Genomic DNA, 27,009 nt, shown 5'->3' with positions numbered 1-27,009 from the left:
AATTGACAGGTAACTGATGGTGTATTTTCTATAGTTACGGAGAAAAAATTCCTCCATAACCATGATGATATATTAGATCATAAAGAATCATAAATATTTAAAGACAGAATGAAATTCATTTATCTTTCAGAATGGTACCCAGGAGCAAAGATGACTAACTAAACTGACACAGCAACAGTTTCACCTGGAGGTGGGGAAAGGGTGCTACCAGGTGTCCTAAAGAGAAAATACAAAAATGCCCCAAACTATACCATTAGAATGAGCTTCCATGATAAACACTGTCAGACTGAAATGAAATCATGTCACCCAATAGGGATAAATAATTTATCAGCACTTATTGAGGCCCCAGGAAATTGAAAGCTTGGTCTTCATCACTGAGCATTAAAATAGCAGCCATGGCTTCCAGGGTAACACATTTTCCATTTGATGACACTTTGCTGGGGCTGCCTGGATGGGATCAGTGAATGCACATTTGATTGAGACATATTCTGGCTCATGGTTTGTAGCCCTTCACAGACTCTTCATAGCCTACAATATTCAGCAACCAATTGCTAGATGCACACCAAATATCTTATTCTGAGGACCAAAGAGTTTCATGTCACCCTGGTGGATGGAACATTCTGGAAGGAGATGTGTACCTTGCTGTGGTTCCTCCTACCCTTTGCTGTGTACCTTTTTGCAGCAGTTCCCAAAGTATTATAAGCAGAGAGGTGAGGGAGTAGAGTGACAGAGAAGTGGAGGTGTGACTTCACAGACTGGTCTCATGTGCAGAGTCTAGAACATGACAATGTTTATGCTTTGTTCTGGTGCAAACAGATCATTTTCTCTTATCTTCCTCATGTTTGCTTTATCAACAGACTGTTCTCTGTGGCTTTTTCTTTTGTGCTTTATTTTAACAGTATTGCACTGCAACTCTTTCTCCCCCATACATTCTGTCTGAAAACATTTCTACCAGGAAGGAAATACAGGGTATTTTGGAAAGGTGGGCAGATCTTTTTAAAGTTTTAAAATAAAATTTTATCTTCCTCTGATTGGAAAGTTAATACATGTGCCATATAGAATATATGGGCCATAGAGAAAGATTTCTCACAATTTCATCATAAAGATAAACCACAGTTTGGCATATTTTCTTGTAGTTCGCCCCCACCACACGTAGTGTTCTAGCCAATTTCTTTCTTATAGTTGAAATATTTAGGTTGAAACACAATTGGATACTTCAATTGTTTCCAATTATAAAGACTTACTTTCTCATGGATAGATTTCTAAAAACAGAATTAGTTAAAAGATAAGTATATTATTTAGGACACTTGACAATGCTGCCAAGTTGCTTTCTAAAAAAGCCCTATCAATTTATCCTCCTATCAACAACATATGGGCAGCATCTAACTCACATTCTTTTGATTTGCATGAGGTTGAACAATTTTTCATCTACCTGTTTTTAATATATACAGGTATGTGTGTATGTATAAAGGAATTGTTGGTATCTTTTTATCTTTGAGTATTAGTGCTTTTCTGACTTCTCTTCAAGAGCTTTTCATAAATTTTCATAGACAAGAGGCCAGGGAGTTTTCTCATCCCTGGTTCTACCTCCCACGTTGGCATACTCAGTGCAAAAATTAGTACTGCATCTCTGAAAGTGATTAGAAACAGTTTCAGTTCCCTTCTTTACAAATTGAGGGAAGAAATATTCACAAACATAAACTAATCCCCCCGCATGGCAACTCTTGTTCCCATACTTGTAGGCGTTCCATAAACTTTGCCTGTAGCGGCGACAGCAAGGCACTGACTGGGGAACTGTCCACGGCCTCTGAGGAAAGCTTTGCCTTTTGCCTTCCTTTACTTGGTAGAATTCAGAGTCCTAGATCCCAGAATGGAAACTGTGTTTTAAAATATACAGCTACATCTCATGATGGGTTTTGGAATCTGTCTTGATTGTAGAATATTAATAATAATGTCTAGCTTTTAGGTGCATTTCAATCCTTTTAAATAGCTACTACAATTATCTGCGTTACACATATGAGAAAACTGAGCTCTACAGAGTATGAGTGATTTGTCTAAGGCCTCAAAATGAAAGACTTTGAGCCCTGTATTTACTCTAAAACCACCTTAATACAAAAATATTTGAAACTATAAAAAGCAAAAGAACTAACTGAAAAGAATATTTTTATCGCTGACTCATTTGAGTCTTGAGTACACAAATATGAATTAAATAAAATTCCCATACTCAGCTCTGTCTTTCATTGTAATGCAATGAGCCAGTATTGTGGCAATTCAAATTTGTTTGTACAAACTTTGCAGTTATATTTGAACAACACTGGATTTGATGTGGGAATTGAGTGCTCTAAACCAAGTAATGCAGTCATGTTGTAAATTTAACACTTAATTTGGGAGTTTACAAGAAAGAGTTTTTGGCTTTTTCATTTTGTCACCTCTTTTTATTTCTTCCCTTTTTGCCCCTTCAAGCTGGTAATGGATGAAATAACCTTTCTTTCCAAAAGTTGACTGTCCCTCTGATTCAGTACTTTTTCGGGGAAGGGAGATAATTATTTTCATTGTAAAGACTTCCTCTTGTAGTCCTTCCCAAGATAAAGCTCTAGTATTAATGTCAACAAGTGAATTACGTGCTGAATCTGACTTCTGAAATACAAATTTGAGAGGGAGAAAAATTGAGCTGAATAAAACTTAGTATTGACTGTAGCTCCCAACATTATTTTGAGCCAATATCTACAGCATTTTGAGCACTTTAATAAAAACCCAATGGTAGATGGGTCACTAAGTTGTCAAGTGAAGCAGTGAACTCCTGTTTTCTCCACCCACTCAATGGTACCTATGACAATAACAGGGAAATGACGAGAGAAAAAAGAATAATCCATAAACCAGATAATCATCCCATAAATAATTGAGAGGTCGTGGTTATAGCAGAACAACTTAGTGAGGTAAATATTTAAGAGATCAACTAAACTCAGATTCTGGTTAAGTCTTTCATTCTTCGCTACTAACTAGCCATGTGACCTTGGGCAAATATCACCAGCTCTCTGGATCTATCTCTCATGTCCAAAACAGAAAGGTTACAGCAGATGCTATATAAAAGCACTGGCATTTTTGGATTTTAAACCTTTACAGCATCCCCTGCTTGGTCCTTTAAAATCATGGGGCTCCCATCAGAATTAGCTGATGCTGTTTTTCTTCAAGCAATGGTAGACAAGACGCAGTAGCAATTGACTTGAAAACACTCTGAACAAGTGTAATCTCAGCTCAAATGGACTTTCCAGACCAATAATAAAATGGATGGTAATCCTGTGTGTCAGAAGAATAAATTAGTTTATTAAAAAGTGTAATCTAATTGCTCTTATTTGTATTCCCCTTCGAAGAGCTTAGAGTTTATTACAAACATGATTGAAAATTCTAGTTTAAAATGAGCTGAAGTTATTTCCATTTTAGGAATGAGAAAACTAAGGTAGAGAAAAGCTAAATACTTTTCAGACAGTTAGTGGCACAATTAGGTGTATATTCTATATCAGGATAGTTTTTTGGTTTTTTTTTTACACTTCTCACAACGGATTGTACAGGTTTTTGTTCTGATCAGGACACGCTAGAAGTAAAGAGTGGTCTTTAGAAAACATATTGCTTATATTCCCTCAGCTGGTGGCAGCAGAAAATCATTCAAGAGGTAAAGATAGCCTGGGAGTCTGTTGCTTTAAGGCTTGCTCGGGCTTCTTTGATCGGTCATCTACCTACCTGTTTCTTATATATAGTGACACATGCACGCACCTGCCCTTCGTCAATGGTGCTATCCTTAAATGGCAGTTACCAGTTACCTCTTGGCCTTGTCCTGATAACCATCACGCCTCAGCAGTACTGCGGGGGTGGGGGCTCTCCTGGGGAGACGCTGAAAGTTAAAATCAGCTGTTTCACTCCTCTCAGGAACGTATCCTGACATTTTTGATAGAAGCAGCAGCCAGAACCTTGCTTTATTTCTCTTCAGATAATAAAACCACTTGAAACAAAGAAACTTCTCCAGGACATTCCCATCACCGTTGAGATGATGACACACTCCTAGGCTCAGTTACAGTCATTGAAATGGGGAGAAAATTTCTTTTTGTTCCCTTAGCTAGCAACTTTGCTCCCCACCTTTGGAACACGTCCTAAATTTATAAATATCTATGGTTGAAATGTCCTCTTCAACAACTTAAGGATTCATATGTCACTCTCTGCTACATCAGATAATTTTTTAAATTAAGTTTTCTACAACAGGGCTAGAGGAAGATCTGCATTTTAAATTCAGTACAATTAAAACTGTGTCTCTTTGGTCTGGCACTGCCTTTGGTCAAACCCCATTTGTATGAATAATTATTCAGTCCATTAAGAAGTCTGCTCAACTCCTTCTCCCATTTTGAAGGTTTTAATAAATATTGATCAGGCACATTTCTGTTTGCACTTGCCAAGGCAATTCTGATGGATTCATCTTCTGATGTTATCAAATAATGAAATATGAAAGAGTGAATAGAATTACCCTCTTGTTCTGTGATTTTTTATTTAGGGCCTTCATTTTACTTTCATATTTGTGTTTGTCTCATACTTCTGTAAATGTTCTTTTGATTATCAAAAGGTGAGTCCAGGTTAAGGAGTGCTATTCTGAGCTGAATATCACTTTAGAGTCTTTTCAATGTAAGAAAATAGTTCATCAAATATCACTTTAGAGAGTCTTTCTGATTTTTAAAGACAATTTATCTAATATCATAGGTTGATAAAAAGGACATTGTATTATATACTTTAGTGACCACAAAGCTACATATCATTTAACCCAATTAGCACAAGACTCTTGTAGTGTATATTATCTACATTTTTCAGATTAGCAATTTGGGAAACAACTGCTGAGAGGCCCTACGGCTTTTTCAATTTTTAGTAATAAAATCACATTATTAATTTTTCAATAAATAATGCAAAGGATTTCTTCAAAGCAAAACCTAATGTTATTACTAATGCTTAGGAAACTCCAATAACATTTTAAATGTTAATATGATATAGAAAGGTATAGTCCTTGGCTTCAAGAAGCTTTATTTATTTATTTATTTTAAAAATCTAATCCAGGCTCTGACCAAAAATACCCAAGGCATGAAGCAAATGTTTCAATTTAAAATCAAGCAAAACTAGGGCTTGGCAGTCTCCCTGCCTGCCCTCGTCTCCTGGTACATAAGAAAGGCACAAAGAGTTGGAGTGCCCTAGACAAGGGATAAAAACAATGCTTCTGCTCCAAATGACGACCAGGGTTGGAAATGAGATGGTGAAGCGAATGGGTAATGGGCTTTCTGTATTTATAATACTGGATCTTGCCCTACCTGTGGGTGTGTGAGGAGAACAGTCAGTGGGAAGAGGCATGGACTGTATGGCTTTGATGGGAACATATGCTCCCATCAACGAGAGCATGATGAGCATGATGCCATTGAGGCCAAGGTAATGGTTGATTCTGGCCAGTGCCAATTCGTTCTATTTTTTGGCCATTGACTCTGCCCCTAGCCAGCTACCTCACAATGATGTTAAGACAGGGCTGGGGGAGGCTGAATGGAGAGTTCACTGCAACCCACCACAGCTTCTGGGAGTCTTAAGACGCAAGGACTGCTATTCGGCCATCACTTGGTTGAGTCACTCAAACCCTGATTCCTGACCTTCTGGTCCTGGTTAGTGACTCTAGCACAGTTCTTGAAATTGTAGGAGATCTCTCTGCCTTGCTGAGACACAAGACTACTTTGTACAGGACTGAAGGGCCACAAAGGAAAATGATTTCATAGAAGAACCAAAAAACTCTGGATTATTTGAGAAGTGTAAAGATATGTAAATCAGCAGGTCCCAGTGGCAAACACTTGAGGGTGTATTAACTAAATCCTTAGGTAATTTATGAAAGAGAGAAAACCTAAATAAACCAAAGCTACAAAATGGGCCACCTGAAATTCAAGGACATGTGACTCAGAACAGATGTCAATTAGAAAAATAATTGACTAACTAGAAAGGAGCTAATGGAAATATGAACAATATCCAGCAGGTTTAATTAAAGACCCAAATACTCTGACAAACGTGATGGATAGCTTTGGATAACAATGTGAATTTGGTGGATGAAAAGACTACTGTGGCTGATATGTATCTGAATGTCAGTGAACCATTTGATGCAGTGCCTCCAGAAAAATATAACTAGCAAAATGAATTTATTCTGAATGGCTATCCTCGATAGGACACAGGCTGAAAAACAAACAGAGGGTAATGATAACGGCAAGTCAACAAATGCAGAAGAGAAGCATCTAGTGAACGCTAAGGATGCTGGCTTTAGAACTGATCTCACTTAATACCTTCATTAATGCACAGGAAGATACAGAGTGGTGAAAGGGGCCAACGTTAGTGAACGGGGAAGGGCTGTGAACAGCAACAAGAAAGGAAAAATCACATCAAGGACTCCAGGGAATCTGGAATTATGGGAAGCAAGTAATGAAAGGGGAGTCATCTTAGAAAAACCCAAGTGAATTTGTCTGGGAGAAATTCTAACCTCCTATATTCATTCAATAGTTGGGAGAAACCTTAGAACAGGTGGGTGAATGGTCACTGGGTGGGGAGGAGGAGGTGGGTATGTTGGGGTGGGTGGTAAGGGCCATGGAACCAGAGCATTTCTTGTTTCCTATTTTAAAAGTACCAGTTCTGTAATCCCAGCACTTTGGGAGGCCAAGGCAGGTGGATCACCTGAGGTCAGGAGTTCAAGGCCAGCCTGGCCGACATGGCAAAACTCCGACTAAACCAAAAATATAAAAAATTAGCTGGGCGTGGTAGTGCGCACCTGTAGTCTCAGCTACTTGGGAGGCAGAGGCAGGAGAATCGCTTGAACCTGGGAGGTGGAGGTTGCAGTGAGCCAAGATCACACCATTGCACTCCAGCCTGGGTGACAGAGCAAGACTCCATCTTAGAAAAAATAATTAAAAAATAAAATAAAGTAAAATAAAAAGTACCAGCTATAGAGCAAGGAAGTGACAATAATTTGTCTCTGTTGTACTTCATAGTTCTTCTTTTGCTTTATACTGTAAGCCAATTGAAAGAAAATCAGAAAAGAGGATCAGATGGGATTAAAGGGACAGGAGGTTGGAGGAACATAGAAGATTAAAAGAGATTCAGGTCAATTTTTGCTCAAATGTCTGCTTATCAGTAAGTGAGGTTTTCCCTGACCACCTTATTTTAAATCATACTTGCTCCATCCTCATAAAGCTTTGTCCTTTAAATGAGCTTTAATTTTCTTTTTAGCATTCATCTCCAACTAAAAAATATATTTCCAAAATATATTTAAAATTATATATTTAAATATATGTATATATAAAATCAGAGATACTGTGATCAGCATATACAGTGATTAAGATCATGGACTCGGGAGCCAGTTGCCTGGGATTTAAACCCAATTCTGCCTCTTCCTATTTGTATGACTTTGGTCAAGTTATTAATCTCTCTGTGCCTTATTCTCTTCATCTGAGAAAAGGAAATAGTAACATAGGGTTGTTCCAAGGCTTAAATGATTAAGAACAGTGGCTAGACAGAGTAAGAATGTAGAAGCATTTAGTACATAAACAAGTATCTGCTTCCCCCTCCTCCAATGCAGGTTCTATTGGAGCAGGGCTGAATTCTTCTTCTTCTTCTTTTTTTTTTTTTTTTTTTGAGACGGAGTTTCGCTCTGTCGCCCAGGCTGGAGTGCAGTGGCGCAATATCTGCTCACTGCAAGCTCCGCCTCCCGGGTTCACGCCATTCTCTAGAGCAGCGCTGAATTCTATATTCAACTTGCTCTTACCCCTTGGCCTAAGAAGACGGTAACTAGTGAGTGCTGGGTAAATGAAAAAGAATGAGTGAATGAGACAGCCGATAGTCTATACATGTCATTAAGTACGGCATACAATCTAAAAAGCAGTCTGATTCTCTGACACTGGGAAGAGAGGAACTATGAATGAAATAACTGATCTGTATAAAACACAAAGGGTTATTCTGATGTAACTCCGGGGGGAGATGGTCAGGATAATGTTCGCTAATGGAAAAGGGGGAGACAACAGAGATCCGTGTTTTCACTAATGATCTGTAATCCTTCTCAGCTTTTTGTTCTCTGGCAGATTTAGACATGAATCCCACATCTTTTACCTAAGATGCATGACTGGAAATTTCTGAACCTGCCTGAACTTCAGTTTTTTCATTTAGGCATGGGATAAATAACATTACATCATGTTAGGTTTGAAGATTAATCAAATGATATGATAGAACACCTGCTACGTAATATAATATAAATGATAAAAATAATTGTTAACTTTGGTTGCATACTCCTCTGTAGTCTGTATTAGCCAATGTTCATGTATATATTATCTCTATGGGTCTCACAATTGTAGGAGGTATCACATCCTCCATACTGAAACACATAAAAAAAAAAATCAATCCTTCCCTCTTGACTCAGAAGAAGAGGGCTTTCTTTTCTTTTTTTTCTTTTTGTAAGATTAACCCTATACCTTTGATCCTCACCCCTCCCAGTGGTTTCAAGACTCTGCTGGGTTTTTGTTTTCTTTTTAACTCTTGTATCCGGTATCTTCCCTTTTCACTGGTTCTTTCATGTCTGCTTCAAACATCCTTCTGCTTCTCACATTTTGGAAAAACAAATCAAGAAACAAACCCCAAACTCTTTATGTGATCCTGTGTCCACTGCATCTCTCCCCTTGTGTCTTTTCTCCCTTTCATTGTTGAATTTCTTGAACAAATCATTTGTATTCACTGCCTGTCCTTTCTATGCCTCCAATGTGTCTATGAAAAGGGTCATCAATGACGTTCTCATGGACACGCACAGCAGCTTTTCCTAAGTCCTCTTTTCCTTGACAGTTTTCCATCCTAAATCCAACTGTCATGGAGTCACATTTTTTTTTCTCTCTTTTTTTTTTGAGATGGAGTCTCGCTCTGTCGCCCAGGCTGGAGTGCAGTGGCGCGATCTTGGCTCACTGCAAGCTCTGCCTCCCGGGTTCATGCCATTCTCCTGCCTCAGCCTCCCGAGTAGGTGGGACTACAGGCGCCCGCCACCACGCCCGGCTAATTTTTTTGTATTTTTAGTAGAGACGGGGTTTCACCTTGTTAGCCAGGATGGTCTCGATCTCCTGACCTCATGATCCACCTGCTTTGGCCTTCCAAAGTGCTGGGATTACAGGCGTGAGCCTCTGCATCGGCCCATGGAGCCATATTTTTTTTTTTTTTTTTTTTTTTTTGAGACAGAGTCTCGCTCTGTCTCCCAGGCTGGAGTGCAGTGGCGCGAACTTGGCTCACTGCAACCTCTGCCCCTCCAGGTTTAAGCAATTCTCTGCCTCAGCCTCCAGAGTAGCTGGGATTACAGGCGCGTGCCACCACACCCAGCTCATTTTTTGTATTTTTAGCAGAGACGGGGTTTCACCATCTTGGCCAGGCTGGTCTTGAACTCCTGACCTCATGATCCACCTGCCTCGGCCTCCCAAAGTGCTAGGATTACAGGCATGAGCCACAGCATCCGGTCCCATGGAGCCACATTTTAAGGCACTTCTCCCAGCTCCCTCTGAGTTTATTCTCTGATTCTGCTATTGGCTCTGTGCCTGCCTGCTGCAGGTGCTCCTGCCAGTCAGGTGGGGGCCTCCATTCTTCTCCCTCTGCTTCTGAAATTCTTATCTGTGCATGTAATGCTCAGATGTCTCTCTCAAGATCTGGTTTCTCAATAGATCAAAGCTTCATTTTCACTTGTCTGCAGACATTTCTAATAGTTGCCTTTGTCAGGTGGCCTCCCTAGCCTCTGAATTTCGCTTAACGGAACTAGCTTGCAAAACCTCAAAATCTCAGTGTCACCTGGAATCTTCGCTCTCCTTCATTTCTTTTGTCCAGTTGTTAGTGGGTCTATCAATGCAACATCTTTCACGTTCATTTCTTCTTTCCAATCTCACTATCACAGATCCTACACTCTTCTCATTGGATTGTTACAGTTGCCTCTTAACTGGCCACCTGACTCACTCACTCCTCCTAGACTAACCACCAGTTCTTAGTTGGATCATATCACTATTCTGTATTTAATAATAATAAAAAAAAACCTTGCGTGTTCACTAGTGCTAACAGAATCAAGTCCAAACTTCCAACACTGACATCCAAGGCCTTTTAAAGACTTGACCTGTATTCCACCTTTTCTCCCAATTCTTCCCTGCTTCAACCTGCCATTCAAACCAACTACTCACTGTCCCCTGAATAATACTTAGTACTTTTTGGCTCTAAGTATCCAGAGCCTACTTCATGTTCAAAATCGCTAAATCCTCTACCCTCTATGAAGCTATCCTGAGCAATTTATTTCTTCTCTGTCACTTACTGCATGGGTCACCCACTTAACATTTATCATGTAGAATCATATCTTTTTTAAAAGAAAAAAACTCTTAGTATTCTTTTTGAGCTGATTATACAATAAAAAAGGTTACTAGGTATTCACTTACTAGTTTTGTGAACTTGGGAAAGTTATTTAACCTTTACAGGCTTCAGTTTCCTCACCTGTAAAACGAGGAGATTGACAGTACCTAGCTCATAGGATTGTTAAGAAGACTAAGCAAGTTAATATTTATAAAGTGCTTAGAACAGCACCTGGCACATAATATTTTTGTTACGTAAAAAGATAATGGTACAAAATAAGCATATAGTGCCAAGCCTCTCTCCCACCATTTCCTTTACTAGAGACAATTACTGTTACTAGTTTCCAGGGTATCCTTCCAAATATATTTTATACATATAGAAGCAGTCCTTCTTGAGTGTGTGTGTGTATATAAACACAAAAATATATTTAAAGATAAATGGTGTTTACATACTGCTCTGCACCTTACTTTTTCTACTTAACAATAGAGCTTGGAGAAGGTTCCATTTCAGTTCATATCAAGCTGCCTCATTCTTCTTAATGGTGGCAGAGTACTCAATTGTGTGGATGTACCATTATACGTATTTATTAACCTCACCTAGACTGTAGGCTCCTTGATGTCAAAGACTGTATCTTATGACTCTTTGTGTCATCCTCACTGCTTATATAGTGCCTTTCAAAGTCCTTTTTAAATTTGTTTACTTACTCAACAAATATTTCAGCATCAATGACACACCAGGTAGTATACAGTAGATACTGTGGATGCAGAGGTAAGTAAAACATAGTCCTTGTTCTCTGGCGATGCAGAGTCTGGTGTGAAAGTAGCCAGTCATCGTATGTACTTATAGCAATGTGACAGTGGCCATAATAAAGGTATGGAGGAGAATCTCTAAGATCACAGGAAGGAAGGGTTGTAGGCTTCTAAGAGCAGCCAGGGAATACTTAATAGAGAAGGAGAAGTTGTCAACAATGAGGCAAATATGAAGGAAAGAAAGTCCTCCACAAGCAAGGGAAACAGAATGTGTGAACTGGGTGGGAGAGTAGGAAGAATACGGTATTTGGGGAAAACGACAAGTGGTTTATTCCTCACTGGAGTGCATGGGGTGTGGGGAAGAGCAAGGAAGGGGAAAGGCGGGCAAGGCAAGCTGGGCTAGAGCCTAACAGACCTGTGGGCCATGCTAAGACTTTGGACTTTCATGGGTGAGTGGAAGGATGAAAGTGAATTAACTTTTATTTTGCCTAGATTATTCAAACAAAACAATTACCATTTACTATTACCAAGATTTGATAAAAGAAGGTATTTTAACACTCCTTAAGTGGAAAGAAAATAATCTCAGAAAAAAAGGTTAAATGTTTTATTGTGTGGGTAACTCCGAAACTTTTAGTCATTATTTATGAGAAACTCACGAAGTACAGTCATTATTTTTCTAATTTTCCTATAGATGAGGACAATCAGCTTCGGTTTACATACACCCCGGCATTTGGAACCAATGACAGGGAGGAATCTGGAAACAGATGATTTTAGAAAGAAGTCACACATGATGACAACTGTGTTTTAGAAAGACCTTTCCAGCTGCAGCATGGAGGATGCACCTGAGGGTAAGAAAGCCTTCAGACTGTTGGGCAACTTGGCTATTTTTTTTTCTAGTATCATACCACGCCAATCTTCTAGAAGGTTTCCTCACAACTCCACATCCCCAAGCTTGTAGCTAAACAAAATCAACCTCAAAGAGAGAAGGGTGCCAGCACCTCAGTAAAGAACAACACATCAGGCTCTCACCTCTAGTATGTCTCCTTCAGGTCAACTGTGACTGGGGCCATTAAAATACACATAACTGTACTGAGATGAGGCCGGTAGCTGAGAGGAAAGAGAAGGCTGGCAGTGAGAACATAAGAAATAAGAGGACACCTTTTACTCAAAGGTTCCTCCTAACCTGCCCCTCAACTGGCCTGGCTGAAATGTGAGGGAGGGGTACTGAAATTGCCTTTGCAAACATTGTAACTGAGAAAGTTATTACAGTGAAAGAGACCCTGACCTAACAGACTCCATCTTGCCTCTAACCTCCAAGCTGCCCTTGCTCATTCCTGGGCATATGCTGAACTAACTTTGAGAGAAACTTAGCTTATAGTTAAACTTTGATGACAACAGCACTTTCTCAAAACAAACCCCTTCCTGTCTGGGGACTAGACTGTCTTTGCAGGACTGAAAAATTACCTGCAAGATTCAAAATTATGGCTTAGGAGTCATGCAGCTAGAGGCTACAAAATTCTGAACCTCCCCAAATTGCTCTCGGGGATAACATCACTATTGTTAAACCTAAGATCAGTGCTTAAGATATTTTGCAGACCCTGCACTCAATGGATCTGCTGGCACCACCCAAATTAATAAACTGGCTCATCTGGTCTTGTGGCCCCCACCTGGGAAATGACTCAGTGCAAGAGAACAGCTTCAACTCCTATGATTTCATCTCTGACCCAACCCATCAGCACTCCCCACTTTCTGATCCCTTGTCCACCAAATTATCCTTAAAAACTCTGATCCCTGAATTTCTGGGGAGATTGATTTGAGTAACAACTCCATCTACTGTGTGGCATGGCCAGCCTCGCATCAATTAAACTCTTTCTTTACTGCAAGGCCATGGTCTTTATCTGTGCAGCAGGCAGGAAGAACCTGTCCGGTTAGGTTACAGGACCTAAGAGCACAGAGTATAAATTAGGAGTACAAATATGATCTCATTTAAACTCTTGACAAACATACAGGAAAGGCTTGATAATCTTAATTTGGCAGATAAATAAAGGGTCAGAGAAGAAGGACACAAAACCTCCTCGTGATGAACACGACTCAAACTCTAGTTCATCCAATTCAAAAGCTCAAGCTCTGATTCTACTAAAGTTATGGGGATTTGCTGGGGACACTGGGAACTCCTAGAGTCACTGTTACATAGCAGGAGTTTACATTAGATTCTTAGTTGTAGAATCGGGATTTGTGCCTTTGAGGGGGCGTCTGGAGCGGAATGACACATAATAGGATAAAATTAACCATAGGAAAATACATCCTGAGAGTCAGCAGAGAAAATCAGGCATTGTAGGAGAGAACAGCAATTTTTTTTTACATGGCCCTTTCCGTACAAAAAGACTAATACTGAGGCTGCTCCACAATATGGCTCTCCTAAGTCTATACATAAAGAAAAAAGGCCTTTGACGGGAAAAATATAGAGAGCATTTGCATTCATTTTTTAGGACGAAAAAGTATCTGATTTGAAAAAACCTCTCAGAAAGGGCAACATTATGAGAGGAAGGTCTTCAGGCAAGTTTAATGCCTCTATTTAAATGCTAATGTTAACCTATAGCTCTGGACCACACAAAAACTAAAGTTTTTCAAAGACCATAAAGTGAATTTAAAATGAAACCTTAATTTCTTTAAGAAAAGATATTTTATTTCTGAAGAGCCAGCTAACACACACAATTTCATAAGAGCGGTACTGATTTGATCGCACCAGTGAGGAGGTAGGTGAGTTAATGGCAGAGGCTGGCCGGCATCCAGCGTGCAGGGGCCGCCTTTGTCACAATTAGGAGTCCTCCTCAAAACATCTGCCTTTGGAGCACAACATTTGCCCACAATTGTCCCTGATGGGGGTTAATGCTCCCCCTACAGCCCGCCCCACTCCCCTGAACTGTTTTTTGTAATGACCTGTGTGCTGAGAGCTCGCTGGTGTTTAGAAGGAAAGCTGGGGACAAAAGCGAGGAGAAAATGCAAAGGCATGAGGGTCCCTGGGTTCAGAAGAAGAGGCCGTGGGTCCTGAGTGCTTGGTGCTGCTTTGTTTTCCCTGGGAACCAACATTAACGAACGCAGGTAACTGAGGCCTGGAGTACTGGGGAAAGGTCTCCTGGGCTCGGGGGACCACGTACTTACTACCTGTATTAATAGATATACAGGGAAACAAACTCAGAAAAAAAAAAAAAAAAAAAAAAAAAAATTAGGAAATGCCTGTGGTGAGGGCAATGACTTAGGAGGGGGCAATCTGAGCCATTTTTTTTCTTTTTTTAAAGATACAGTCTTACTCTGTCACCCAGGCTAGAATCTAGTGGTGTGATCTTGGCTCACTGCAACCTCTGCCTCCCAGGTTCAAGCGATTCTCATGCCTCAGCCTCCCGGGTAGCTGGGACTACTCATATCTGGCTAATTTTTGTATTTTTATTAGAGATGGGGTTTCACCATGTTGGCCAGGCTGGTCTCGAACTCCTGGCCTCAAGCGATCCGCCTGCCTCAGCCTCCCAACATGACGGGATTATAGGTTTGAGCCATTGTGCCCAGCCCTGAGGTGGTTTTAACATTCTGTATTTTTATAGGAGTGATGGTTATAAGGGTGTATTCTCTTTGTCAAGAGGAATCAAGCTGTGTACTTAAGATCTGTGCAGTTTACTGTGTGTATGCCATACTTCGATATAAACACCTTAGCTTCCTTCTCCCCACCCCTACAGAAAAAGGAAACGAAAAAGAGAGCAGGCTGTAGGCCAGGTGTTGGGATGCGTACCTGAGCATATTTTTAACTGTCTCATATCCTGTTATTAAGACAACTGCTAATTTTATAAATCTTGAAAATATTAGGCTAATTGAAACAAGCTAGCCACAAAAGCCTAAATATTGTGTAATTTCACTTCTATGATCTATCCAGAAGAGGCAAACCCACAGAGACAGAAAGTAGATGTATGGTTGCCAGGGGTAGCGTTTGAGGGAAATGAGGAGTGACTGCAAATGGATATGGGGTTTCTTTTGGGGGTGATGAAAATGTTCTAAAACTAGCTGGTGATGATGGCTGTACAACTCTGTGACTATACTAAAAACCAATGAATTGCATACATTAAAAGGGTTAATGTTTATGGTATGTAAATTATATCTTGATAAAGCTGTTATAAAAATGCAAATCCTATACACTAGAACCCTGACTTCTTAACTATACAGAAGACATCTGTCCACAGCCAATACTGTTGTGAGGATTGATCCATTAATTGAGATGTTTGCTGCAGTTCCATGTTCTCCTGTGATAATTGCAGAGAAGATTCTGTAAGCTGACAGATATGGCAACAGCTTCACCAGCTCACATTTTCACTAAGTGCCCCAGAAATGTATTAAAGTCATGTCTCAGGGCTCTACACTTTTGTAAGTTAACTGACACCCAGCATCTTTGTACTAAATGCCTTTGAACTCTCTCCATCACTACATACTATTCTCAAAAAACATTGATAACAACTAGTAATGAGTCACCCTTACGAGAAATATAGGTTAGAATTGGGAACAACTCTATGTATGATAGAAATATAATTCAGCCAAAGATTCACTGATGATTCTATTAATGTTTATTATTAAGAAAGACCATAATTATATGGAACAATTAGCATTTAACACTTACTATATACCAGGTCCTTTCACATACACCTGATTTAGTCCTCACAACCTGAGGCTCCAAAGGCAAAACACTTGCCTAAGGTCACCTGGCTAGTTAACAATGGCACTAGGATTGAATTCTTTTATACTTTCAGGGTTAAAGTTTGACTACATAGCAATAAACTATCATACCCTACCTCCCACATATCATTCCAGGAAAACTGCTGAGTTAGGCTGTGAGAAAACAGTTCAAATCAGAAAATGCTTGGGGAGACAAAAATGTTGACTCATCAAGAGACCCACTGAAGTCATATTTGTGAAAGCCCTATGTTGATTGTAAAGTGCTATGTGAATATAAGTGTCTGGCAAGAACATATTAACAGCATTGGATCGGGGGAGCTGGAAACTGAGGTGCAGATGACTGCTCCAAGTGTGCACGTTGTGCTAACGTGTGCTACATTAAAGTGAAGGAGGAGATGCCTTGCAATTGTCTGCTCTTTCACAGAGTGGATCTTCAGATCTTTATGTGTGGTAATGGATGACTGTTCAGCTGAGTTGAGGCTGTTCTAGACAGCAAGGTGGTGACCAGGATGGCCTGTGATCTCAGCAGATACAGATGTCAAAGAAAATACATGCTGATCCCTAGTAGAAAAAGTAGACACTGTTCAAACAGCAGCAAAAATAGCCTGGAAACCTGAACCTAGTTTGTTACAAATCCTGCAGAAGATGGTGGTAGGCAGGACGCAGCAGAGGTTCCATTTCCCTCACACTTGCTACCTTCAGAATTAGTCTCGTAATTTCCAGTGCTTTCAAAAATCTCATGACCTTCCACAGGTGCTTCACCTGTTTCAGTGGGGATGTCAGTAAGCGGGATGTGGCCTTATTGATTATTTTCCGGTGGCTCAGAGGAAGGGCTGCTCTCATGACCTGGATATTGGTGGAGAAAACAAAATGGGAGGAAGGTGGTGACAAGGACTCTCTTGAGCAAACTCTGCACAGGCTCCTTTGAGCTTTTCTCCACTAGGCTTCACCCACTGGCAAGGTGGATTAGTTGAGATTATCCATGAGTCAGAAATAGAGTTAGGGTTCAACCCACTCTGCCTGGATCCAAACTGCTGATCCAGTTCCTAGACCATGCTCCATCACTGATCAGGCCAGGGCTACAAACCAAGGTTATTTTAAAGGCCCCACTTCCAATTAGCACAACTGTGTTGGAGCTGCAGAGGCTGTATTGGGGAGTGAGGGAAAAGATGAGGAAGAATCAAGTAAGCCTCAGCCTGTCCTTCTCTACAGGGAGACTACCCTGGCCAATCTCCTGCCTCCTCTCTTTACACTTTCTTCTCAACAACTACCCTACATTCACAGCTGCATGAGAGAACTCACTTGCCACCTCCAAACCTCCCCCGAAACCATTGCACTCCTCAATGTGCCCCTAACAGTTTACATCCGAGAAATTTCAGAGTCTGCGGTGATGCTGGGAGGTGTCACACATTCCTAGGGGCCAGGAAGAAACTGCTATCCCTGGAGGACCCTGAATGCCCCAAACCAGGTGGCTGTGGGTGTCCCTTCTTTTCCAGATTTATACTTCTGTTGACAATCTGTTTTACTGACAAACATTTCTAATGTTTTCAAAGAGAAATATTTCAAATGTGGTAAAGCAAACACTGGTTTGTGACCCAAATGTTTCTGCAAATGTTTTCTCAGGCCAGGGGGTGTAAATGTTTACAAACCACTTGAGCAGGAAAACAGCAGTGGTATGTTTCATTAATAGTTGCTTCGGGGAAAAAATCCCACCCCTACCAAATGCAGCCAGGGTGTCATTAAGAAAATAATTATCTGCTCCTTTATGTGCTGTGTGACAGCACAGACATAACATCTCTGAGGCATCTATTCCAGTCCTTGCCCCAGCACTAGCTAACTAGTGATCACGATCATGCCACGCAATCCCACTGTACCTCAGTTTCCATATCCGGAAAAAAAATGGAGTAGACTAGAATATATGACATCTAAAAACCATCCAAACCCATGAGGGAGACTGCAGTGGGGGAAGGGGCAGCATTATATTGATTGATTGACTGAGACGGAGTCTTGATCTGTCACCCAGGCTGGAGTGCAGTGGCGCAATCTCGGCTAACTGCAACCTCCACCTCCCGGGCTCAAGCAATTCTCCTGCCTCAGCCCCCGGCACCAGTAGCTGAGATTACAGGCATGCGCCACCATGGCCAGCTAATTTTTGTATGTTTACTACACACGAGGTTTTGCCATGTTGGCCAGGTTGGTCTTGAACTCCTGACCTCAGGTAATCCACCACCTCAGCCTCCCAAAGTGCTGGGATTATAGGCGTGAGCCACCGTGCCTGGCCAGGGCAGCATTATTAATATTATTTTCATTTTCCAGGAAACAAGATTTAGGTGTGGAAAGATGAGGTCCAGGTCACACAGCTAATCAGCAGCAGGGCTCTGACTTAAATCTGCATCTCCTGCGCCCAAAGCCTGTAACCTTTCTATTACACCACACAGGCTCTTGACAATTTATCCGGTTCCCTGGCTTCCTCGGGCCTCTGTCGTAATCGACAGTGTGCCCAGTCGTAGATGGCCCACATTTATCATGTGTCCTTTCACTTTCCTTTTTTTTTTTCCTAGCATGCATTGTGTCACTCAATCTGCAATGAAGAAAAAGTACTTTTGACAAGAGCATTGAGCACACTGGCAAATGCGGTTGATGCAGCTTTATTTCCAGGCATATTCAATTGAAAGTAATAGAGGCTTTATTGTATTAAAAAGCTTTATTGTGCTTTGTAATGAAGACACAAATCACTTAGTTGAAATAATAGTCTTTTAAACTAATATGCTTTATACTCTATAGCAGAGATGCAGATACAAGGGAATTCAAAAGTGATTTCTGCAAAATGATTCACTCAAAGTCACTGTATCTTTTGAGTGGAAGCCTCAGTTTTTCCCAGGCATCCTCCTGGGCTAGGGTTTCTTTCTTTTCTCTTTTCCTAGGACATTTGTGGCAGGTGCTCGCTGAGCTTTCTCAACGTTTATTCTGCTTGGGAGGACTAGATAGACTTCCCCACAAATGCCGCTACATATTATATGATCGCAATCAGGGTACACAAACCCTGTACTGCCTACCTGCACATACACCCAGCAGAATGTAACACAGCTGGCTCAGTGGGAGAAGAGGGAAATGAGGATTTTAAAGCCTTTAAATAAAGATTGTAACTGTTGTTGGACTGCACAAAGATATAGAGTAATTAAAAAGCTCTTCAAAGAATGGAATAAGCCCATTAAATCCAGTTAAATAATTTTTCAGAAACACTGCAAGAAACATTCTTGCTGTTTCCTTCTCTCACAATGAACTGAAGGAAGAATATCTCATTTTCCAAATGGAACTTTATGGAGTTTTCAATAAGCCCCCTCAGCACTTATCTAAATCTTTAATTAGTTCTATAATATACTGATGATATCAAGCCTAATTAAATTTATATAGATAAGGTACAATGAAATTCTAACCAAGTGATCTGGAAAGCATATATTAAATAGTAAATTTAATGGTTCAAGCTGATAACCACAATTTTATATAAAAAAATTAAATTCAATTTACATGTTGTATTCAAATTGATTTTGAGTGTGCAAATTATTGGAAAAATCTCTTAAATATATCGGTAAAATTGCTAATCTGGCCTGTTTAAATATCAGTTATTAATGTCTACATTTGCAAATAAGCCACACACATTTGCATTTTCACTGCATATAGTAAAAAATTATCTAAACCTTATGCCGTTTTTATTAAGAATATGAAGTAATTTTTCTTTTGGCTTCATGCATAAATTAAGGAGGTAAAGAAATGACTACTGGGTCTAAAGAAGAGAGAGTCAGCAATTCAATATCTACCAAGGCAAAGATTATATATATATTTTGCTGACTAAAGCAGTTTATGTTACCCTTTGGGAACAGCAGTTACAATGGTAAAAGTCTCCCTTATTTAGGATCAACTCAAACAGAACCATCTATAAACATCTGATGCCATAATCATGGGGAGAGGAGGCTATATGCAAATTTGGTGGGTTTTACCATCAGTTTAGGGAGGGGAAGGAAAATGCATGGTTCGGCTTTATTAGAGGGTAGAGGTACACACCAGCTGATCACGTGTCACAGTTCAGCCAAGGATTAGGCTTGGGAAGCTATATTAAATATTCATCTGATTAGTTAAAGAGAAGGCCCGACCACCTATACCACATATGTTGACCAATACTAGTACCACTGATGATAGTACCACAGGTGATTGACTATCCTTTAGAAGTATCATCCTGAAACATGCTTTGCTTACATATTTTTCTTTGCTGACATGCAATATTACAAATATTGTTAATTGAGCTTTAGTTACCTCAGAATTAGCTACATATTGCTAAAAATTTGTGCACTGATTACTTTGCCATTATCACTACCTGCTTTCCCCAAGAGATGCCTTTATTGCTCTTCAATTCCACTGGTTGGAAAACTATCTTTGAAATGATCAAATATTTATTAAACATCCGTTTTATGCCATGTGCTTCATTATGGAGGTTTCAAGTAACATGGCAATGACTTCGGAAAACTGAGAAATGAGGGTCAACTGGAGCAGTCAATTATTCCAGAGGAGGGGTGGGAGTGTGATGTGTTTTGAAGGCTGGGAGTTGAAGAATGAATCAAAACAGCCAGAATAAAGGCATGGAGGTTGGACCGTGAGTCACATGTAAAGAAGACTGTCAAATCAGTGGGAACATAAGGTTAAATAATGAGAGAAGATGCTGGCCAATTAAGAAAGAACAGTTATCAGGCAAGTTTTCCTTTAACTCCGACAAATTTGGGCCAAATAGTGTATTTATAAAAAAGTCACTCTAAGGATTGGGCAAAAAATTAAGAGAAGCAATATCTTGGGATGATTAGTCTATCTACATCACAAAGGATGACTGAAGGGAAGAGACCAAGAGACATGAACATCAGCTGTGGGACTGTTGCTTTATTCCAGATTTGGAGGAAGAGAGAGTCAACAAGTCTATGTGTTTAACAGGATATAAAGGGCTGACAGGACAGATGGATGAGCCATAGAGAGGTGTTGGCAATTTGTGTAATGTGAAATCTAAGGTTAAGGGATGGAATATGGAACTAAGATTCAGATTTGGCAGATCTTGAGGCTACTTTCATAGAGACCCAAAATCCAAGTTAATGAAGCTGTTAGTCTGTTACTAATATCTGAAAACTTGGAAGTAGAGTTGCTAGGACCAGATACAGATGATGAAAAAGAATCAGGAGTGAACAACCATCCAAGACTTCCCTCCTGAATGAGAATGCTATCAAAGTTAGAAATGGGGACCTGCTGTATGAGAGAAGATGATGAGCTTTGCATGTAAACTCTTCAGTATAGCGAAAATCTGGGTATCCTGAGACTGTATTCCCATGATTGCTCATTGTACTGGGGCAGCAAGAAAAAGCAATATGACCAGCTCGGGGTAGAGGTCAGTTCTGAATGGAGGACTATGATGGAGGGCAGTGGTGAAGGAGACAACACTAGCAGGCCTGGAAATATGATTTTATTTCAGCATTAGTATGATTGCCTGTTCTGATCCCTAATGTTTTGTTCAGAAGCCTAAGAACAAGAAAGTAAATACAGCCAGCCAAAGAGAATGGATTTAGAATTTCACAGCACCTTTTGAAAATTTGGTAAAATCATGGACTATCTTGCCAGAAAAAATTCACATCCATATAAACATAGATTTTGCATATAATTTTGGGGGTTTATGGACTCCCTGAAGCTTTATCATGCACTCCAAGCTTTATCATGCACTCCCTGAAGCTTTATCATGCACTCCAAGTTAGGAGTACATGGTTTATACTCCTATACTCCTTACGTAGGTATATACCATACCTACATGAGTACATATACACTTATCTATTATCTATATCTATTTATCATTATGGCCTCATGTAGCAATCTTTCACCCATTTCTATTTCTGATTAAGCAAGATGTCTACTCAGACGATACACAGAAGCAGGAGAGGGGAACAAAGTAAAGGTGGGTGGACCTTTCCATGTTCCCCCAAGGAAAATGAAGGCAGAAACCTCAGTATCTCCGGAAGTGGGAACACAGGTTATGGGATTTACCATGTAGACACACATGGGTATCTCTTTACACGTGCATTTGGAGTGCTTTGAGACTGCTAGGTAAGCAAATATCCATTCATCTTGATTCTCAGCATCCTGACCTAGACCTAGTCAAGACCTCGGAAGAACTTGTTTCCAACTGATAGCTCAGGGATGCTCCAAGAGCCCTTAGTTACTGCCAATGATAAGTGACACAGACTGGGAGCAGCCTGTGGTGTGGCTGCTCTGCTTGGTCTAGGCCTCCAGCACTTTCTGGGAAGATGAGGGCATGGGGATGTGGAGGATAGCGAAGGAACATAAGGTAATAAACAGGAGAAGTAAAATAAAAATGAGAATGAGTTAGAGGGTGGAGACTGGGAAAGAGATGAGGAATCAGAAGGAAGCAATAGAGAATAAAATTAGTGTGTTACAAGTGATTTCTCAAAAAAGACTAATTGACCCACATAATGAAGCTCAGCAGTCTAAGGCAATTAAAGGATATATAAAACAAATGGGAGTCCAACAATCCCTGAATATCTGACTACATGGTGTGGTTCCCAAAGAACATAAATGTAAGTACAGGTGCCTAGAGTATCAATACAGCACTTGGGAAAATATTTTTATTTTGTAATGCCTAATATATTCAGGAATTCATAAAGACTAAAACCTTTTTATGTGTTCACTGGATCTCCACAGGGGAAGTCGGGCTGCATGTTAAAATCCTCAATTTGCTGTGTGAAAGTTCAGCAATGCCAATCCACCTGATGCAGATGCCTCTCAGTTGAATGAGTTCAGACAGTTCCCATCTGCCAGATATGCTAATCCTTATACAATCGATACTGCGACTCCTTAGCCCATGCTTCTCAGACTAGCCTCAGGAAATGTGATGTCTGTTCTACTGAGTGGTCCACAGTAGGTATAGGGGGCCCTAGATTGCACTGGGTCTTGACCTTTTAAAGGTAAACAGTGGAAGATAAGTTATCTATGTTAGCACCTTGTTATTCATAGTTCTAGGCATTTTGAAAAGAACTCCCTGGGATCAGAATCAGAGAACACCTGAGTTGGTGAGTAGCAAGATGCTGAGGATCGCTATCTTATAATTGGAATACTAGAAAGAAAAAAGGTCCTTTTTATCAAGAACTCCTGGGACATCATTAGGAAATAAGAACTTGTAAAAACTCATAGGAAGTCTTCAGTTTTATTGTGGCATTCTGTTTCATGAACTGTCCGAACCTAGAGCAATTGCTCGAAGGGGATTCAGAAGGAACTGAAAGATGATGCTTCTACTCAAGGACTCTCCCTGAGGAGGAATGCGGATAATCCACTTCTAAATTGTGCCTAAAATGTTCACGTCCATGTTTATAAAGCCACGGGTACCAAAGCTACAGGAACATTGCTCTGGTCTCATGGCCTGGGTAGGGTGTGAAGAATGGAAAGCCTAACACAGGGCCCCTCTCAACCAATGTATGCCGAAACGAATTCAGATAATACATCTGAACTTCTTTGAGCCTCCCACAAGGGAAAAATGCTAGAGAAATTCAATTATTATTGAATTATAATCATACAACATATTTCACCCATCATCTCATGCTTTTTGATCATCTGATTTCTTTTTATAATCAAAGTGTTTCAGTGAAGAAATAAAGTCACCCTGGTCTCCTTCTGTGAGGAAACCATTCCACTGAAATCCCCTTCAATGGAGCTCTGTAGGATCCGGATCTGGGCAACGTGGGAGCAGCTTGCAGTCTTTGATTGAGAAAACTTCGTCAAAACCACTGATACCTTGTCCCTTCGGTCTTTATCCTAGCTGCCTTTCATCTATCCTCTTGTTACTATATTCCTGTTTAAAATGAGAATTAAATTCCTCTGCCTTGCCCCCTAATTTGACTCACTTTTCAATAACATGAAGCTACTATCAAAAATATAAAAACTGGGAAACTAAGTGCTAGAATTCTCTTACACATTACAATAGGAAGAATAAGAATGAATAATCACTAATCTCCCCTTTCTATTTGTACTGGGTATTTTACTTGCAGTTTCATTTAATCTACAACCACCCTAAAGTGTAAAGAAATCATCTCCATTTTATAGATAAGGTAACCGAAGTATTAAAAGGTTAAAAACTATTGGGGGCTAAGCAGCTACTAGTAAAAGGTGGGATTCAAGCTCTAGCTTGCATTTTGTTTCCACCTCACCAAGCAAAACAAGGAAACTTTGAGAAGTGACACAGAAACCTTCTGTCTCTATAGAATACCTACATATGTAAATGTAAAATCTATAGATTTACAGAGATGAAGAAACTTCTAGAATCTATGAATTATATATAGCTGTTTAAGCCAAGAAAAAATTCATTCAGCAGTTCTGAGGATTCTCTCTCTTTTTTTCTTTCGAGACAGGGTCCTGCTCTCTCTCCCAGGCTAGAGTTCAGTGGCATGAACACGGCTCACTGCAGCCTCAACCTCCCAGGCTCAAGGGATCCTCCCACCTCAGCCTCCTGAGTAGCTGGGACAACAGGCATGCACCACCACACCCAGATACTTTTTGTATTTTTGATAGAGACGGGGTTTTCTCATGTTTGCTGGGCTGGTCTTAAACTCCTGAGCTCAAATGATCCATCCATCTTGGCCTCCCAAAGTGCTGGGATTACAGGCTTGAGCCATTGTGCCCGGGCAGCTCTGAGGATTTTGGTATGATACATAAGCTGGAGAGAAGGATGCTCTCTTTCTATATCTCAAGGGAAAATTACTGATCAAGGAAACTAGAAAGTCACCATGGCCTTTTTTTTCTGAATTACGTTTGTCATTAAACTCATACAGGGGCAGCACAGACAACTTGTCTGTAATAGGTCTACTGGTATGAACACTTATCAATTAAGGGAAAGGTGAGATTAACAGTTGTCACGCTTAAGTCTTAGGTTCATGCTGAGATACAAACTGCTATTTCCAGGGACTTCCATCAAAGCAAATCTGCTGAAGAGTGGCCGTAAGAAAGCAGCTCTCCATTTCCGTTGCCAGTTACTAGTTTAGGGGGAATGTGTGATCAAGTTCTGGCCAACAGGACATGGGAGGAAGTCAGCTGAGGGACTGCTAGGAAATGTTTCCCTGCTGATGAAGATAAAGCCCAGAAGGAAACACTCTTCTCTTCTTCCAGTGTGTCTCTGTGATGCCTGGAAACTCAGCAGGCAACCCTGTACCACAGGAGCAGCTTCAGAGGATGAAGCCAACACACTTTAAGGAAGGAAGAGCAGAGAGATGGCAAGAACATGGGTTCTTCATGACATCAATGGGCTACTGAATTAGCCCACCCACAAGCCACCCTACCTTGGGACTTCACATTAGATGAGAGAAAACTTAAAAAAAAAAGTTTAAAGTCACTTAAGTCAGCGTTTTCTGTTACACGCAGTTAAAAGTATCCTAAAAGATAAATCTCCTGATGTGGAAGACAAAGATATGGCTCATCTGTAATACTGCTCTCCTTCTTCTAGTATTTTATGGTTATATTTTATCATTTTTGTGTGAAAATGCTGTTCTTTGTAATTTAAATTAACTACCTAAACCACTATTTTTACTTCAACAAATCTCCTGCCTGCTCCCACTTTTACAATGACACTATTAATGACCCTTTTAAAAAACCTTTTTGGCCAGGCGCAGTGGCTCATGCCTGTAATCCCAGCACTTTGGGAGGCTGAGGCAGGTGGATCACCTGAGGTCGGGAGTTCAAGACCAGCCTGACCAACAGGGAGAAACCCTGTCTCTACTAAAAATACAAAATTAGCCGGGCATGGTGGTGCATGCCTGTAATCCCAGCTACTCCAGAGGCTGAGGCAGAAGAATGGCTTGAACCCGGGAGGTGGAGGCTGCAGTGAGCCCAGACCATGCCACCGCACTCCAGCCTGGCTGACAGAGTGAGACTCTGTCTCAAAAAAAAAAAAAAAAAGTAAAGAAAAGAAAAAAGAAAAAAACCCTTTTTTCCTCCTCCTTTCCCTCAAACCATATTTCTGTGTCTCACCTTCTATTTTCTCTCAGCTACATTCTTACTTTTGCTGGGTGAAGATAAACATTTACATACTATCCTGCAAACACAATGGAGGCTTTCATGCTTTGTTTGCATGATGATTCATGAAAAACGATAAAAAGCATTTACGCCATCACATATACACAAAATAGTGCTTGGCCAGTGATGCTAAGGATTATATTTCCTTCTCTATCAGTCACTTACAACCTGTATTAGTCCGTTTTCATACTGCTATAAGGAACTGTCCAAGGCTGAATAATTTATAAAGGAAACAGGTTTCACTGACTCACAGTTCAACATGTCTGGGGAGGCCTCAGGAAACTTACAAACATGGCAGAAGGTGAAGGGTAAGCAAAGCACCCTATTTACAAAGCTGCAGGAAGGAGAAGTGCTGAGCGAAGGGGGAAGAGCTCCTTATAAAACCATCAGATTTCATGAGACCTCACTGACTATCACGAGAAAAACATGGGGGAAACTGCCCCCATGATTCAATTACCTCCACCTGGTCTCGCCCTTGACAGGTGCGGATTATGGGGATTACAATTCAAGATGAGATTTGGGTGGGGACACAAAGCCTAACTATATCACAGCCCTGAGGCCTCTCAAAGAGGGTGCTTCTAGAAATGTATGCAGGCCACACATTTCCTGTATAGTTGCTTTTTTTTCCTAAAAATTTCCAATTGCCTTTCCTTTTTCTTGTACTACTTGAGTTTTTCACATCTTAGGTTCTTTTTCAACCTCTCAATCATATTACCTATTTTCTTGAGTCTTTTCCCACCCAGAGACCTTTCCCCAGAACAGCTGTATCTCATTATCCCAATTTGAACTGGTTCCTCTCTAAGCCTGCTTCATGGTCTGAGCTGGATTACATGTTTTTTAGACATGACATTTTCTGATTTTTGTGGTTTATTTACTTGCTTTGCTTAAATGCATTCTCAAAAAGTTCCCTAGAAAGAAGAGCATGAAAAGTAAACTTTCCAAGTCTTTATAAATCTGAAGATGCCCTTATTGTGCCCTCAAAATTGGCTGATACACTGTTTGGATGTCTAATTCTAGGTTGAAATCATTCTTCCCTGGTGCT

General features: G+C 40.4%; 1 protein-coding gene and 1 long non-coding RNA gene across 11 annotated transcripts in view; one reads left to right on the top strand and one right to left on the bottom strand.

Annotated features, from left to right (window-relative positions):
• The window catches only part of EXOC4 (exocyst complex component 4), an 870,395-nt gene that overhangs the window by 47,216 nt on the left and 796,170 nt on the right, over positions 1-27,009 (bottom strand).
• Positions 1-27,009, top strand: part of LOC129060487 (uncharacterized) — an 80,565-nt gene that overhangs the window by 17,201 nt on the left and 36,355 nt on the right. For 3 of the 7 annotated variants that reach the window (XR_008527262.2, XR_008527261.2, XR_010140756.1), the window contains exon 4: positions 11,842-11,998. This is a non-coding gene — a long non-coding RNA (uncharacterized LOC129060487). Of the gene's footprint in view, positions 1-11,841; positions 11,999-22,610; positions 23,930-24,310; positions 25,678-27,009 lie in introns of those variants that run through there. The other 4 variants (XR_008527258.2, XR_008527257.2, XR_008527259.2 and 1 more) reach the window with 2 other exon arrangements.

The sequence above is a fragment of the Pongo abelii genome, chromosome 6 (genome assembly GCF_028885655.2).
Source record: "Pongo abelii isolate AG06213 chromosome 6, NHGRI_mPonAbe1-v2.0_pri, whole genome shotgun sequence".
NCBI lineage: Eukaryota > Metazoa > Chordata > Mammalia > Primates > Hominidae > Pongo > Pongo abelii.
This window is presented reverse-complemented; position numbering and strand designations above follow the sequence as displayed.